The sequence below is a fragment of the Caloenas nicobarica genome, chromosome 27 (assembly GCF_036013445.1).
Source record: "Caloenas nicobarica isolate bCalNic1 chromosome 27, bCalNic1.hap1, whole genome shotgun sequence".
Lineage (NCBI taxonomy): Eukaryota > Metazoa > Chordata > Aves > Columbiformes > Columbidae > Caloenas > Caloenas nicobarica.
In genome coordinates, this window is record NC_088271.1 from 4,410,803 (window position 1) to 4,423,866 (window position 13,064).

Consider the following 13,064-nt stretch of genomic DNA (forward strand, 5'->3'; position numbering starts at 1 on the left):
CAACCCCTTTCCAGAGACACCCGTGAAATGGGTCCTAAAGAGCCGTTAGCTCTGCTTATTCTCTGGTTCTTCTCATCCATCTTCCCTATTTGTTTGCCTTTTAATAAGTAGATGAGCTAATTCCTGCACTAGAAGGAAAAGCCTGGGTGGAAACCTCACATCGGAGAGAACAGAGCAGGAAGGGATGTGGCGTCATTCTTGCTGGTCTGGACACCAGTCTGACTTCATAGAGCTGTCCGGGTGTCGGAGAAGACTCTGGCTGTGCGCTCTAATCCCTCTCTAAATATCAAAACCAGATTAAACAAGCTAAGTCATCCATAAACCTAATCTTGGGAGGACTGCAGAGTCTTCCCGGTGCCCCAGGCAAGGGGCTCTGGGTCTGATGAGCCCATTTTACTACCCAAAACTCATGGGGTCCCAAGAAATTCATCCCCCATTGAGGCTGGGGCAATGTCGCCTTATGTCTCCATCCGCCGGGTTCAATTCTGAAAGGAAAGAATGCTGCTAAAGCCACACAGCCCTTCTGCTCCTTTTGGGACTGAACCAAAAATGTACCTCCCCTCCCCCTGCGTTTCCCCCCGACACACCTTTCCTTCCACTGGAACATAACCCCAAATAAGATGTTGGCCTGACATTAAAGCAAAATATATAAATATTTTCAAAAAGAGAAGAATTCCTGCCTCTCTAACAGTTTGCTCCAACTAATAGGTTTCAGATGTCTCACATACTTCATTCATTCAGCCCCATTCAGTCTCCTAGGAGCCCCCGCTGTATTTATTAAACACAGCAATTGTGGAATGTTCAGCACTTACAGAATAAAACACACCATTTTTTTTTTTTCCAAAAAAGCGTAATTAGAAAGCTTTGTGAGTGACCTAAAACTGTCATTCTGGTTCCAACCCCAGTGCCCACTCCAGCATTCTGCAGCTGTCCCAAATGCTGTGCCACAGCTTAACCCTTTCTGGATTGCACAAGCCCCCAAGAACATATATATACTTTTTTTCATCCTTCGCAGGATCGTTTTGCTGCCTTCCTGGAGCACCTCCTTTTCGCTGTGTTATTATTAAATATATACTTTCGGACACTTTTGGCTCTCAAATACCTCTTGTCCCTGCAGCCTCAGTAACTCTTCCCAGCGCTAGATGGGAGAGTCAAGCCCTGAAATGCTGCAGGATGCCAGTGCTAATTTCAGCAGCAAAAGGCTGGAGAACACGAGATCTTTCCTAGAGGGATTCAGATGGAAGCAGACATAATAGAAGAGCCATTTTTCATTACAATGCTGGCAGTAAAAAGTGGAGGAGGATGTCTGGACTAGAAGCATCGTGGAGAGGCAATGGATGGAGTTTGTTCCAGCAAAAGTAACCTGCCAGTGCTGGGTGACTGGTCAGAATGGTTTACTGGAGTCTGGCGTCGTCCCAGCCCTTCTTTGGGGAGAGACACACGAAAAGCAGATCTGAAAGGGTATGCGAGGCCCTGAGTCTGGGCTGGGAAGATCTGGCAGGAGCCAGCGGCGGAGAAACGGCCTTTGCTTGAGGCCACAACCAGTTCGTGTGACTGATGCGTTTCTGTCGGGGTCTCCAGTGTGCTAAAAGGTCGTGATTGTCCCCAACCGGCCTCGGCCAGGACATCACTCCCACCCTGTCCCTGGGCCAGGAGCTCCATTTCAGCTCAGCCCTGCCCGAGTTACGCCCAAGGTGGGAAAGAGCAGGACGTTCACAGAATCACAGAATGGTTTGGAAGGCACCTTGAAGCTCCCCCAGTGCCCCCCCTGCCATGAGCAGGGACATCTGCACCAGCTCAGGTTGCTCAGAGCCCCGTCCAGCCTGGCCTGGGATGTCTCCAGGGATGGTTCATCCACCACCTCTCTGGCCAACCTGGGCCAGGCTCTCACCACCCTCAGGGGCAACAATTCCTTCCTCATGTCCGGCCTGAATCTCCCTCCTTTAGTTTAAAACCATCACCCCTTGTCCTGTCACAACAGGCTCTGCTGTGTTGCCAAACCATCAGCAAGACCTGGGGGAGACAATATGTACAAAAGGATTTAGGAGAGCTGCGATCTCCCCAGTCTGCGAATGTCCTTGCAGAACGCTGGAAGTGCTGCTCTGCTGTCATTCTTTGTGTGACTAGAGGAGATTTCTTCATCCTCTCCATCCCCATTTACGAGCTCTGATCACCACACACTGTGCCGCTGCTCTGGGATTTTTCTTCCCGCGGTGGCAGCGGCAACAGCCGAGCCCGAAACAAACACATCATGGGAAGACTGACCTCTCGCCCAAGGTGTTATGATTCATTTTTCGCCCTTTTTTGGCTGAAAAGCACCACACCCGTGCCCACACGGGAGACCCCCTGGTTCATGGGTACTGCCCCGGTGTCACTGTTTCCACATTAACGCCGCTTCAAAGCCCCCAGAATGAGTCTTGTCCCAGTCACATCCCCAAGGGAGTCACTGGTTTAGAGTCAGGATCCTCCATCCCTCCCGCTGCAGGAGGTTACACAGGAATAGATGAATATTAGTGTGCTGTAAAACGCACCAAATGTGCCGAGAATCACTTCAGAGCAATCGTAACGCTTCATTCCAGCACTCTCTCTGGAAAGCACATCTGTCACTAGAAGGCAGAGGGACAATTCCTTGCTCTGACCGCTTCCAGGGGTTTACAATCATTGCTATACTCTCCACCAGCTAATTGCACAGAAAACAAAACACCCCTGGGAGCCCTGGTTCCTGGAGTATTGCAGACGCTCCGGCTTGCTCGCTCTCTATTATAGCTAAAGCTATTCTGCTTTAGCACCACCTGGTAGCATCATATCAGGAAACTCTTCATTTCCCCTCCACCCATCCCCTTCACATCATCTCAGAGTGTTGTTTTTCCTAAATTTTGCATACGTCAAATCTTATCTGGCCACCACCTGCAGTCAACGTGAAGGAACTAGCAATCCAGATTAATTCTCTGGTGGGTTCAGGGCCATTTTACTGACACAGAGCGTTGATACACGCCCAGGTGCCCACCTAACACTGGGATATCTCGAGTAGTGCCACGTCTCCGGCTCTTCCCATCAGTTCTCTTACCCCCATCAGATACCGTCTCCTTTCTTCAGGGCTTTGCCTATTTGCAAATATTAATAACTCCCACTCCAGGGGCAGTTATGGTGTCACCTGAGGCAACTTGGTGTAGCTTTATGTGAGTGTAGCCGTCACACGCTCACAATAATCTCAATTATCTCACGCTCTAAAAGATGGAAGTAGTACCACTACTATGTCGAAGTTCCACAGAAACTACGCCCTGGAAAAATAAGCGAGGGCTTAAAGAGGTTAAGAAAGCCACAGAGCGCAACATCGCTCTGAGATCCCCGGGTGACAAGGATGGAAACACACAGCCTGTGACCCGTTGTGTGTCACAGCGAAGAAGCAGCAGGAGTCAAGGAGACTTCTTGGGGGAGAGAGATGGTCTGGGGACCCACCAAGGCAGGACCGTGGGGCTCAGGAGTATTTTCCTTTAGAGACACCAACTCAACTGTGTGCAGGGAAGAGGGTGGCACGGTTCGCAAAACGGTTGGTTCACAGAGATGTGAGGTGCGCAGATAGGACTGGGATTAGCTCCCAGTCTCCCGCAGTCGCGTTTTGCCTTCCCCCAGCTCTCCCTTGCTGCCACCAGGACCTGGGAGTCCAGCCCCTTCCAACCAAATGGACTGGAAACCACCAGCCTTTCAAGTCCAAGGTTCCCACATTCAGCTGACAGAACACAAATCTCCAGAGATCTTCTGGGGTTTCCACTGAAATCTTCAAGGATATGGAACAGGAACCCACGGAGCAACCCAAATTTTCAGCTCGCCCTTTCAAGGTTGCTTCATCTTGAATTGCTCCCTGATACTTCAGTGTCATCTATGTGCTCTGGGCACATTTACAGATTTTCTGGAGAGATGCCCAGTCCATGAGCTTGAACTGGTGCCACAGCCCGAGCATCTGACCATGTATTGGAAAAACCCCTCAGGATGACTCCTGCCTATTCCTGAAATCTGGTGCCTCTGGGACAATATCGCCCATCCCGTTACAGGTTTCCAGCTTGTTTTGTGAGCCTGACTAAGCATCTGCTGGTGATTAAGGGTTTTGTCATTTGGAAAGAGCTGACAATTACATCTAATTATTCAAACTAGGTCAGGTTCTTCAGCACAAGTTTATGTGATGACTGTTGGCTGGAAATAAGACTTTCAAACCCCAGTGGTCACTGGAGCAGAATCTACCTCTCATCTCTCACATTCAGGAAAAAAATTCCTCCCATAAGTAACAGGTTTTGGACTTGCCCTGTGCGTGTCCCTGGCTCCTGAGTTACCCAACATGATTTTGTACAAATTCTCCAGGTGTTTTGGAGTTTGCCTGTAGAATTACTGGTGAGAAGAGACGACAGGCAGTGGGACCCAAGAGATCAAGCAAGAACGGACCCTTCCTTGTCAATTCTAAATACCTGCAGAGGTTCTGCACAGCCTGGGCAGGTAACACAGGAGGTTTCTGTCTGATTTGCCTTTCTTTATTAAACTGCCTTTATCTCGACCCACAAGTTTTTCACCTCATTTTCTTCCCCCCGTCCTGCTGCATCTCGGTGGGCACCTGGGGCTGGCCAAGGTTACCCCATCGCACTAGAGATGCTCCAAACAGGTCAGCGTTCGCTCTCGGAGCACCGGACAATTCTGGAGAGGGTTTTTGCTGCACCCCTTCACTGGGCAGCCCTTGTGACACATCTGAGCCCCAGCGTTTCAGACACCGGTATGTCTGAGATGACCACAAATCCCTCTGGGGCCTCAGGTGCAAGGGGAGAGCACAAGGAGTTTTAACCCCATGTGGGCAAAGGACACCTCAGCCTTTTTTCTCAGAGGCTCCCGCTACCTGTTATCTTTATCTGACAACTGTGGCGGCCCCAGGGAAGTATATAAGGAGTTTTTCATATACTTCTTTCCTCAAAAGTCAAGCCAGTGATGCCATTGAGCACAAATGTGGGAACAGCCCAGCACAGGTACCTCATATCCACTTCCCAGGCAGTTTTTAGACAGATTTTTGGCAGCGCTGTCTACTGATTCCTTTGAAGTCAGAAGCAAGTCACACAAACCCCAACACAGAGCACAACCCCAGTTAATAAGATAGTTAAAATGGTACAAACACAACTGGAAAATATGCTGCACTGAAAAACTAGTATATTCAAATTGCTTCTACCTAATTACATGTGATTGCTTTTTGGCAAGAGCTCAACCTGCCAGAGCAGTGAGGTTTTACAAACATTCACAGAGGCATTAGATCATTGTTTGAATGAGGTATTGGCAGCCCAAATCTGAAGTAAAAACACAGTTTAAAGAAGACCATATTGAACAGGGTGAAGCTGTCTGCTTTCATGTCACCGGACACCCAAGACCCCTTTAGCTTCGCGTCACTCACATCCCAACAGCATTTGTGGGTGAGGACGTCACAGTTTCGTGATGTCCTGACACAGACTTGTCACTCGTGCAAACAACAGGCCACAGATCGCAGAATCATTTTGGTTGGAAAAGCCCCTTCAGATCATCGAGTCCAACTGTTCCCCCAGCCCCGGCACTGCCCCATGTCCTGAGAACCTCATGTCCGTCTGTCCAACCCCTCCAGGGATGGTGACTCCATCACTACCCTGGGCAGCCTGTTCCAATGCCCCACAGCCCTTTGGGGAAGAAATTGTTCCCCAGATCCAACCTCAACCTCCCCTGGCGCAACTTGAGGCCGTTTCCTCTCATCTTATCACTTGTTCCTTGGAGCAGAGCCCTTGGGAGAGCCTCTGGCAGGTTGGCTGGTGGATAAAAACACCCTTTGCTCCGGCAGCCTGAGCGCTGCATGGTGCGGCTCCCACCCCAGAACACCCTTGCTTTCCATGTGCTTCCTAAATTAGATCCCCTGAGACCGACGTCAGCTTTTTAAGAGGGAGGTGAGCTTGTTAGTAACCAACGTTATCCATTAAACAGGAATCGGCAGCTTTTATTAGACTGCGAAGTGCTGTAAAAGGAAAAGAAGGAGGGTAGGACATCATGAATCCCCTCACCTCCCCAGGGGAGCCCCTTTGCCTGGCACACAGGGGATTTCAGTCAAAGTTTCTTGCAGGTTATGGTAATCGTGAAGTTACCTAATGCTGCTAAGCTACAGCAAGGTCCAGACTAAACACAGGAGCTTTGTGGAGGTGCAGGAAGATAGAGACAAGGTTTGGGAAGGGCAGCTCTCCAGTGGGCCCTTTCTCCTGAGGCCAGAGAGAAAGAAAAACCCAAGCTGGAAAGGAACAATCTGAGGACTTGCCAAGCTCTCCACCCAGGAAAGTCAGGGTATGCAGGCTCCTCTCTTACCAAATCCCAGTTTTAGTCACTCCCTGTCTGCCACCAGCTGTGCTGCTGGCATGGAAATCCCAGCTAAATCACGTTTTTACATAGCGACAAAAAAGCAAATGCACTGTCACAGAGATTCCCTTCCACAACACACTCCGGGACAATCTCTACCTGTTGGAGAATGATCTCATGAAGCTTTGGTCCAAGGTTTCATTGTTGTTCAGCCTGGAGAACAGGAGCTGAGGGGAGACCTTCTGATCGAGCTTGGAGCCAGGGGGGGTCGGGCTCTGCTCCCCAGGAACAAGCGCCAGGACCAGAGGAAACGGCCTCAAGTTGCGCCAGGGGAGGTTGAGGTTGGATCTGGGGAACAATTTCTTCCCCAAAGGGCTGTGGGGCATTGGAACAGGCTGCCCAGGGCAGTGCTGGAGTCACCATCCCTGGAGGGGTTGGACAGACAGAGATGAGGTTCTCAAGACATGGGGCAGTGCCAGGGGTGGGTTGTGGTTGGACTCGATGGTCTTGAGGGTCTTTTCCAACCCAAATGATTCTGTGTTTCTATGACCTAAGAGGGCTGGTCTTGTAGTGGCATCTGTTCTCACGTTCCAGCTACAGACACACCAACTGCCTCAGTTGCTTTGTATTCCAAAAACTCAGCTTCCACAAAGAAATTAAGAAAGTGGCGTAGTTTGGTTACAGAGGAAACTGCAGAAATAGAATCTGAATGTAAATGATGGAGAAACATCTGTGAAAGTTTTGAGACCTGCCAGGCAACAATAAAAAACTGCCCTGCCAAGGACGTTTTTAAACCAGAATCCAAATTCAAAGATTTCTTCTTAAAAAGGTACGAAGATAAAACAAACAAAAACTACAGACGATGTTCGAATGTCAGGAACCATCCTGTAAAAGGTCTCATGAATTTCCCATCACATTTTCGAAAGAATGTGAAATTTATGCTGTTTTAAACTGAGTTGTGTTGCAAGCAGTGGCTTTATGATGATCTGTATCAACAAAAAGCTTAAAGATCTTTTTGAACATGAAACCAGTTCCACTCCAGCCCCTGTGAGGTCTTAGTTATTACCTTCTTTCTAAAGATACACAAATTTCGCACCAGAGCTGATGTCCTTCCCAAGGTCACACTCTGATGCAAGTGACAGAGCCAGGAAAAAAAAGAACATAATTGGTCTTGGCTTTTAAGTATTAAGTAACTTTGCCTCCCTGAAATAAGTAACACAAATATTTTTTTAAGCCTCAAACAGCAGAATCCACAAAATGCAAAGCAAATGTGGAGGCGGACTTTTGTCCCCATATGTATAATGAATTTTTGCCTTGTAAATATGCATTCCTAACCTACACACGACTGCTAGTTGCTCTAAGCCTCACAGACTTCCCATCCCAGAGACTCGATTTCACTCCATACCCCACAGTATTAACTCAAAATCTGTTTGGCTTATACAATTGCCCCAGGAAAGCCCAGGTGTTTAGTCCAGCCAGTTCGGAGTCTCTTTTAGCGCAGTTTGGATCACCGAACAGACGCACAATGGCCGATTGTCAGCGTGGGGCCAAAGGGAGCTGACACTTTCCCAGAGAAAAACGCCTTTGCTGTGTGTTTGGAAGGTTACGCAGCTGTAAGTCAGACACAGAAGGAGCTGAAACCCTGGAGGGATTATTGCCGCAAACACATGTGCTGTGGAAGGAAGCTCTCCTGTGGACCGATGTGCCATTAACTCCTGCTGGTGGGAGCCCGTTCCTGTGGCTGAAAAGTCCTTTACAGCCTCAAACTGCTGGTTGCTCGTCCTCCCGATAACTCTTGTCTCATCTCTGACCTAGTGACTCGGCCTGACTGGTATTTATTTTCTCATTTTATAAGAAACAGGCTCTTCTCCGAACCCGTTATTGGTGGGAATACCGGCGTGGCGCGAGGCTGAGACCCGCGCTGTGCAATAGCAAATACTCGAGCGGGAGAAGTGGGACTTTGTCCAACACGCCGTCTATCTTCCTGGGGAGTGGGGGGGAAAAAACCAACAAGCAAACTCTGCTCTACATGCTCCCAATCGTGCCATCAGCTGGAGCAAGATGGAACTTCACCGCATTACATGAACGAGCCCCTATCCAAAATAACCTTTCAGGACAGTGAGCGCTGCCTGGGCTCAGGCGAAGCCAATCGAAGGATCTGGGGCTCTCTGAAGGACAGAAGGATACTGCACGGGCCCCTCCAAAGGCTGGTGAAGGCGCCAAGGAGGTCTGGAGGGCAGCGGCATCCTGCCTGGGCCCTGGCAATGCCTGGAAAAGGACTCGGAGAACTCTGGAGAATCACAGAATCATTTTGGTTGGAAAAGACCCTCAAGATCATCGAGTCCAACCATAACCCACCCCTGGCACTGCCCCATGTCCCTGAGAACCTCATCTCCGTCTGTTCAACCCTCCAGGGATGGTTGTTGTGGTTGAGACGGACAAATGACAGATGGTGAGGTAGCACAGGGGACGAAAGCTGCTCTGGGGCACAAAAAAAGTCCTCAGGAGGTGTTCTGAGCGGACAAGAGGGATAAAAAAGGCTGTGGGGCACCAGGAAGATCTCAGCAGGCCTCGTGATGGCCGTAGGCAAGTCCTGAAAACACCTTTTCTAGACACGAGGAAGGAATTGTTGGCCCTGAGGGTGGTGAGAGCCTGGCCCAGGTTGGCCAGAGAGGTGGTGGCTGAACCATCCCTGGAGACATCCCAGGCCAGGCTGGACGGGGCTCTGAGCAACCCGAGCTGGTGCAGATGTCCCTGCTCATGGCAGGGGGGCACTGGGGGAGTTTAAGGTCCCTTCATCCAAACCATCCTGTGACTCTATGAAGGGGCATGAGTGACAAAACGAGGCTCATATTAAAAACTGAGGGATCTGGGTGAACCACTGGAGTTCCAAGAGGGCTACGCCAAGGCGCACAGCTCCCGAGACGGTGCGCGGGGCCCCGGGTGACACAGGACGGCGGCTCCCGGCGCCCCGAGGAGCGGACACGGACCCGCCGCGTCACCCGCGGGCGGGAGCGCCACGGCCGCAGTGCGCATGCGCCGGGCAGGCTGCGCCGTGCCGGGCGGGCCGTTCTGCGCATGCGCGACCGCGGCACTGTCGCCAACCGGCCTCGCACATGTGCGAACAGCGCCGCCTGGCGGTGCCGCCGCGTTCACACCCACGGGGCGCCACACCGGGCCCAGCAAAGCCCCGGCGCTTGGGCCGGGCTTAGCGCCTGTCTCCAAGTCCCCCCAGTGCCCCCAGTGCACCCCTTGGTGATGACACCAAGCTGGGAGGAGTGGCTGACACGCCAGAAGGCTGTGCTGCCATCCAGCGAGATCTGGACAGGCTGGAGAGTTGGGCGGGGAAAAATTTAATGAGATATAACAAGGGAAAATGTAGAGTCTTGCATCTGGGCAGGAACAAGCCCAGGTTCCAGTATAGGTTGGGGAACGAGCTGTTGGAGAGCAGTGTAGGGGAAAGGGAGCTGGGGGTCCTGGGGACAGCAGGGTGACCATGAGCCAGCACTGGGCCCTTGTGGCCAGGAAGGGCAATGGGACCTGGGGGGATTAGAGGGGGGTGGTCAGTAGGTCAGAGAGGTTCTCCTGCCCCTCTGCTCTGCCCTGGGGAGACCTCATCTGGAATATTGTGTCCAGTTCTGGGCCCCTCAGTTCCAGGACAGGGAACTGCTGGAGAGAGTCCAGCGCAGCCACGAAGATGCTGGAGGGAGTGGAGCATCTCCTGTGTGAGGAAAGGCTGAGGAGCTGGGGCTCTGAGCTGGAGAAGAGGAGACTGAGGGGTGACTCATTCATGGGGATCAATATGGAAAGGGGGAGTGTCAGGAGGATGGAGCCAGGCTCTTCTGGGTGACAACCAACAGTAAGACAAGGGGCAATGGGTGCAAACTGGAACACAAGAGGTTCCACTTAAATTTGAGAAGAAACTTCTTCCTGGTGAGGGTGCCAGAGCCTGGCCCAGGCTGCCCAGGGAGGTTGTGGAGTCTCCTCTGCAGACATTCCAACCTGCCTGGACACCTTCTGTGTAACCTCATCCGGGTGTTCCTGCTCCGGCGGGGGGTTGGACTGGATGAGCTTTCGAGGTCCCTTCCAATCCCTGACATTCTGTGATTCTGTGATTCTATAAACCTCCATCCCAGCTGCCCCAGTCCCTCCCTGGTCCTATGGGCCCCAATACCTCTGTCCCCATTGTCCTCATCCCCATTGTCCCCGCCACCAGTGCTGTTGTAGGGAATGGGGCAGGCGGGTGCCACAAAAGCCACCACCCAAAGCCACTCCATGTCACGGAGACTCAGCAGAGCTGCCCCGTTCGAGGGACCTGTAGGAACAAGCAGGATGGTCAGACCCCGGGGCAGGGGACAGCAGGGACACGGCAGCCACAGGAGGGGCACAGGGACACCCCAGAGGTCACTTTAGGCAGGCAACAAGCTCCAAACAGAGCTGTTTGACAGAAATCAACTACAAACAGGGTTTATCCAAAATTATTCAGCGCTCCAACAACATTACGCAATGCAGGTTCGGATACCGGTGAGGAGTTAATTACCACGCAACCACCTCAAACTCAAGGGGATCAGATCCCAAAACTCCAGAGTGACAATTCAAAAATGAACCCAAACTGTTCTGTGTTTCTATGGGGAAAATGTTCCCCTCGAGCACCCTGGGGCCCTGCAGCTTCCCTGGGTACATTGTCCAGCACCAGCCGACCGTTGCTCAGTTTGCCAGCACGGTTTGTCTTGTCTTCCTGCACCGGGGCCCCTGCATGTCCCCGTCACCGCAGCTTCTCCCGGGCCACGCTGGGGATTTCGATGCGGATTTCGGAAAGTGCCATTGACCCCTTTGGGGAGCAGGAACCGGCTGCCCGGGCGCAGGGTTTCTTGGCTATTGATGGAGCTCCAATGCGTGTCTACAGGCTGCACATGGCACAAACTTGCCTACGTGATTTGTTAACGAGCCACATGCGGCTGACAGCCCTTAGGCAATTAGGCATTCATTATTTTTTCACCAGAAAAATGTCTTTCTGTTCTCTCTGTTGCAGCATGTGCTTACTTTGTTTTGAAGGAGCGGGGAGGAAGGGCAATGTTTTCATTGCCCTGCTCACCTTGTCGTGCTAATCTGCTGGAGTGTGCCGGGTTACCGGAGCTGGCACCCTCTAGGGAGGCTTTGGCACCTCCGGAGCTGTGCCATGGTGGCGCATCGGAGAAGCCAGCTGGGAAAAAAGCAAGTGACAGCTTGGGACAAGAGCCAGAACTGATGGGGACATCTACCTCCTCCTGACAGGCAGATTTGTCCCTGTTCAGACCGGGTGACCTTGTTGTGGGTCCAGCCTTCTTGTCCCCGAGGGTGCTCCTGCTGCTGGCGAGGCGGTGCTGCTCACTGTCCCCCACCTCTCGCCTTACTTGGGCATCCTCTTGTCACCCTGTCCCCAGCTGCACCCACCAGCAGCCACCTCCACATGGTAGCCAGTCACCCAGACCTTGTCCTGGCTCTGCGGGGCTGGCCGGGCCACCGCAGGCGTGCAGGGACAGCCGGGACCCACGGGCAGCAGCACCCATGGGTGGCCAGGAGCCATGGGCAACAGGGATCTGCAGAGAGTAGCACCCATGGAGAGTGGCACCTACAGACTGTAGGGACCCACAGACGGTGGCACCCATGGGCAGTGGGGACACACAGACAGTAGCTCCCATGGGCAGTAGCACCCGTGGGCAGTGGGGACACACAGAGTGTCACCCATTGGCAGTGGCACCCACCGGCAGTGGCACCCGTGGGCCATGGGGACCCACGGGCAGCCAGCTGTCCATACACCACCAGTGTGGCCACAGGTTTTCCTTGTTACTGGCGTTCCTCTGTAACGAGGGGAGTGGGGGCTGTGCTGTGGTGGCACGGGGGGGCGCGGAGTGCCCTGGATGGGGGTCCTGGGGTGCAGGTGTAGGAAACAATAGGCTCAGGCAGGATCTCTCAGCAAAGCAATTTTTTTTATAACGATATTGCAACACCACCGGGTGTTCTACGTAAAGGTAGGCACACATAATAGGGAAAAAAGCCCCCACTTATATCCCCCAAACCCCGGCCACAATTTCCCTCCCCTGTTCCCCATGGGTTGCGTACTTCAGGGTTTACAGACTACCCAACGCCTGCCTCAGTTTACATATTTCGTTCATCTAATCCGAACGATACCCTTCCCCTTATTGATCTATTTAAAATACAGGTTCCTGGCTCTTTGGCTACCCTTCCCCCTAAATTAACTTGTAAATACAGGTATCAGTATGCATTCTGGAAATACAAGTATCGGTATGTACTCCGGGAAGGCACTGTGTTTTACATTAAGGATTCATAGTCCGATGTCTCTCGGTCCTTCTCCCTTGCTGGGGTCAGGCACCAGCTCCTTAGTTTTGTAAAAACAACAGTTCTTCATTAAATGTTCCTTATACAGGTGATCAGGGCCCAGGGAGGCCCAGGGTGCCCTGGATGAGGGCAGTTTTGGGGTGTTCTAGATAGGAGGGGTCTTTGGGTGCCCTCGATGGGCTTTTGGGGTGTCCCAAGTGGGGAGGAGGGGCAGTTTGGGGTGTCCTGGGCTGGGGGAAAGGACATTCCAGATGAGGCTTCTCGGGATGTCCCAAGTGGGGTCTTGGGGTCCCCCTTATGGGGATTCTCGGGGTGTCCCAAGTGGGGGGTCTCGGGGTGCCCTGCACAGGGGGCTCTTGGGGCGCCTGAGCTGGGAGGGACCTTGG